At 39.6% G+C, this 5,087-nt stretch overlaps 1 long non-coding RNA gene across 1 annotated transcript; it reads right to left on the reverse strand.

Annotated features, from left to right (window-relative positions):
- Positions 1-2,207: 2,207 nt before the first annotated feature.
- LOC125179377 lies at positions 2,208-3,485 on the reverse strand. Its single transcript, XR_007157247.1, has 3 exons — positions 3,457-3,485; positions 2,759-2,836; positions 2,208-2,384 (listed from the first exon to the last, which is right to left on the reverse strand). It is a non-coding gene; the product is annotated as an uncharacterized LOC125179377 (long non-coding RNA).
- Positions 3,486-5,087: the final 1,602 nt, after the last annotated feature.

The raw sequence follows: 5,087 nt of genomic DNA on the forward strand, positions 1-5,087 counted from the left end.
GATAAAGATTAATGAGAAGGTGTAAACAAATGACAAATATCACGGACAACAATTGATTTTGAAAAAGAATGTAACGCTAAATATTGATGACCCTGTAGTAGCAAACTACGGCTGCAGTTCACTGCATTATGGTCTGAACTCCGATGGGGATTTCATAAGAAACATTGGCTGTCCCTAGCAGCACAGCTGGAGGCATGAAATTAAAAGATTGTGCTGAAAAATTTGCAATTTATGTCTGTAAAGATCCGGCCTCAGACCACCGAGTAACCGGTAACCTCACCTAACGGTTTGCATTGACCATCCTTGTCTCACCTACCAATGACCGGAAGCTGAATAGGTAAACAGCTGTCCAATTAGCTGCGAAGCAATGCTTAAGGCGGGACGGCATTCAGGACCAACGGCAAGTTCCTCAAAGTTTATTAAATAACAAATTCAACAAGTAGTCTACTACGGAGCTAAGACGCGGAGGAGAGAGAGAGAGAGAGCGAGCAGCTGAGGGACAAAGTTCTCGATACTAGAAGAAAAATGAACATCGTAAGTACGCTGGTAATTCAGACGCCTGATGACTACCCTACCAACGGCCTTACATGACACCTCCTTATTTCTACATAATGTAAGCAACCTATCAGTAAACACACACAAAGTTACAGTAACAGTAACACAAAATACAGTAACACATAACTCAGTAACAGTATTCAACAGTAACACAAAATACGGCTCACCTAAGCGACTGTCAGGTAATCCCCTGTAAGCGAAGCACCAACACGCAAGCCGGGATTGACACAGCTATACTACTACCCTAACAAAATTCAAGGTATGCTTCAGCTTCCGCCCCAGAGTCGCTATACTCGCGTTAGAGTTATTCTGGGTCAGTTGGCCAACTGATCGCAATCAGCGACTAGTCAGAACCTCTTTGCCGACAATTTATATAGTCGCCTGAGAGTAGGGCAAGAGTTGGCAGAATCCCCTCAGTCCCCTCACCAGGCTCTGGTAGCTGTCTGATTCGGGGACCGGAATGTAGACCAAAAAGCGGACATCGAGAAGCTGATTTACGTTCGGTCCGAGTCCTAAGAGGCGTTTCCTAATTCAGGCTCGCCACCAGCTAAAAATTTTGATAATAAGGTACCAGCCTCGGCCTGCCTCAGCGCCGGTATACTTAATCTCTCCGGTCTGAATGCAACTAGGGAATTTGCAGCCGACATACAACATTACAATGTCAATGGTTATACATTGTCAATAGACTATGGTCAAGAGACTATGGTCATCCCATCGAGCCGACGTTTGGGATCCATCATAGCAGCGCCAAGTTAACGGATACGACAGGAGCAAAATTATCAGCTCTCATCAGCTTCGGTGGATCGGACGGAGTCCTCAACAAAGCGTAAAGGCGTGTGCATTTTGAGACAGCGATCTGATAGCTGAAGCAGTCGCAACCTCTGCGCTCTTGATAAAAGTTGGTCACAAACATCATCTTCTATGGGCAAAGCGAAGCTTCTTCCAGCCTGAAAAAATATCAAGACGCAATTTGATTTTGAGTCTTATTTCAACTCTTTCATGAATATTAACATTTTATTTTACCTTTTGACCGAGTCATGATACTTTATTTTTTCAATTTCTTTGAAAGCAAAAAGAGGGCAATATTTGAATTTTTTCTCGCGTATGCAATGCGCACAATTAATCGTTACTTCTCAACTATACTTGAACTCGTCATTAAAAACTCAGTACGTCATTGGTTTAATGATTAGTTAATTTAATGTATTTTCTCTAGCCGCACTTTATTAAGACTAGAATGGGTAACTTCATTTTAAATATTTGTAACGCAGCTGCAAAAGATTCAATCTCCAAAAAAATATTTGTCAGATTAATTTGTACATATTCGTTATTAGCACGCACCCAGTCATGAAGCTGGCGCTGTGATAAAGTTAGTAAATGCCAAGTTCTGGCGAGGAGATGCGTCGCCAGAGGCAGCGTTTGCTCGGTAAGTGCATTGCCACGCAATAGCTTGGACATCGCTGAACTGCACCGCACATCATCTGAATATCGGTTGGCGAGAAACTTTCGGCTATTTTTCGATGAAAAACAAAGGCTAGAACCAATCAAAATCATTTTACAATGAAATCCATCGTGAATTAGAAGCACGAAAAAGTGGAAGTTCTCTACATATAAACTGAAATAAAACTTTCTGTGTACCTGATATATTTCTTCAAGTTTAATGGATGCCTCCAAGGAATAAAATTCCTGGAATTTGGCTTCCTGCCGCCACGCCAAATTCACGAGAAAGGAACAATCTTGAGCCGCCTCCCCGGTCACCGTTATGGCCGAGGCGGCGAGAATGTCTTGTAGCCGCTTGAGGATGTCAACCACCGTCGAATCCAGCACAGTGACTGCATAGTAGAAACAACAACGGGCTAATTTATTGTCCGATCCAATTATAGAGAGATAACAATGTTGTGGTACGAATAAGTATATTGATACAAGAGTGAAGCTTCGAATTCAACTATTTAATGAGCTACAAATGCCCGTCCGAGTAAATATCGATGAGAAGTATAACAGACAAAATATATAAATACGCATCTTCGAATTTGGTCATAGACTCAAGCATCCGAGTCGTTAAAAATATGTAGAAACATGAACGGTAATGTTGTTCATGAACATTAATGTACAAACATGAACAACATATAATTATTGATTCTAATTTCACATGTATTTTAAAGTGAAAGTTAAAATATATAAAAATCCTTTGTATGAGCAATAGAACCTGTGCGCAATGACTGAAGCGACGCGGATGCACGGGATGAAGACCATGCGATTTTGAATTCGTTGCCAGGAAGAGCATCTGCAGGGGAGAATGTTGATGATAGTCGTTGAAACGAAAACGCATTGTTAGTACCTTTTAAATGATATGGAGGCAAACGATAAAGTTATGAACCTAAAGCCGGTAAATACGTTCCTGAATAACAAATTATTTTAACTACGAACTTGTGCACATAGCTTTAGGATTTTGCAATTCAGAGTTTTGACTTTCAGAAGCCACGCCACATTCAAATAAATAAATGCGAGAAACCTTTGAATAGAGGAGCAATTATTTCCCTTCGAAAATATAAATTATTCGAGTAAAAATTTATTTATTGAAGCGTCTACTATTTTGAAATGGGAAAGACAAGGACGTCGTGTGTCTTTCTTAATCTAATTAGTGGACTCTTTTTGGAAATAAGTCCTTACTCATTTTTTTTTGTACTTTCGAAAGTAAATCGTTCGCTCACCGGTGTGAAGTCATCCTATTATAATCTTTCCTTATATAAAAAAATTTCTTTCATTGCTAATTATTCAATTTTCAATTCAATTTCTTCATTGTTTTCAAATTATATTCATTTTGGACTTTCGTCATTGTTAACTCTTGGGAACCGAAATATCTTTGTGATTAGAAGTGAGCACCTTTGAGTGAGTACAAAATACCGTTGTGATCGCGAGGAATGGTGATTAGATATTATAATCTTCATAAGATAACTGATCACCGTCCTATAACCTTCTCAAAGCAAATGCCTCACCATATTTTAACCTCGCTTATATCACTGCACAATCGTATTATTACCAATTTAAGGTAATTGCACCGCCATATAAAGTGATACGAACATTTTTTGAATCAAGAGGATGAGCGCATAATGAAATTTTTATTCAAGTACATCTCTATATAACCACCATATATCACTGAGAGAAAAAGGCCCCCCGTTTTGAAACACTTGCGTGTTTCAAAACCTCTCGAGCTTGACGCGCTTATATTTGTGCGGCAAGCGTCGCGTGGTCAGTGCGCCGAATGCTGTCGTAGGAGGTGGTTGTCTGGAGCCGCCGCTCATGAATGCCACGAATCTATACTGCTTACGGTTAATTGTCCCAACTCAATTCGGTTAATTGTTTCAACTCACTGCTGTTCTTTTGTCAATAGTAATGTTAACGAGCGACGTCTATACCATTCAATCGCACCTGAAGTTGATCATAAAATCGAATGTTTATTCTGGTAGTACCGCGCGCAAGACAAAATAAACACGGCAGCTCTATGTAGTTGCCGTCTCCGTAGCTGAGTGGACTATATAAGGCGCCTGCTCGCGAACGTTTGGTTGCAGTCTTGGCAGAGGTTCGAATCTCGGCGGGCGACTCATAGTTTCTTCAATCAGAGTTCGATAGAGGTGAGAGCAAAGAGTGTAGTTTCATGATGATTGTAAATACCGATATAAATTGTGTAATAAATATGTGTATAAAAGAATGAATATGTGACTAATTTCGCTGTGAAGGAGAAAAGCGTTGAAATCAGATGGAGACGGAGAAATATAGTTTTCATAATTTTGGTATGGATGCGGCCATGGATTAAACTGGGATCGACCGGAGGAGTAGAATATGTTAAAATAATTTCATCAGGTGCTGGAAGCTGGACAAGGATATTGCATAAATTCTGAAAAGAAGGTTTCATTCTCCGTAGACTTCTTTCGGTGTTCTGACATTGTATCACCTAGGTGTTTCAAAATCGCAAATTTTGAAACACCTGAAGGTTTTTGAAACACACGGGTGTTTCGCTTTGGGCACAATCGCTCGGTGAGGATTTGAAACACCCAAGTGTTTCGAAACAGGGGGCCTTTTTCTCTCTGCAGTGCACCTTCTTAAGAAACCGCATCGCGGTTTTATTGCCTCTTGTGCGTAAAATTCGCATCACAATATTATACCATTTATTAAATAATCACATTACTGCATAATAGACTGTACTAGATAATTATATCACCGTATTTTAACTTTTATTTATCACCGTATTTTAACTTTTATTTATTTATAATCGCACCTCCATATTTTGAGCTGTATTAGCCACATTACAGTATATTATTAGGATTCAATTAGATAATCGCGTAACCGTAGTCCATTCTACTGACCACTCCTAAGTTTCTTAACCCTTAAATGAAAACTGAATAACCGTAGTATAGCATTTCAAGTTTCACCACCTCTCTATATTATAATCTTCATAAGATAACTGATCACCGTCCTATAACCTTCTCAAAGCAAATGCCTCACCATATTTTAACCTCGCTTATATCACTGCACAA

The sequence above is a fragment of the Hyalella azteca genome, unplaced genomic scaffold (assembly GCF_000764305.2).
Source record: "Hyalella azteca isolate HAZT.00-mixed unplaced genomic scaffold, Hazt_2.0.2 contig17057, whole genome shotgun sequence".
Taxonomy (NCBI): Eukaryota; Metazoa; Arthropoda; class Malacostraca; order Amphipoda; family Hyalellidae; genus Hyalella; species Hyalella azteca.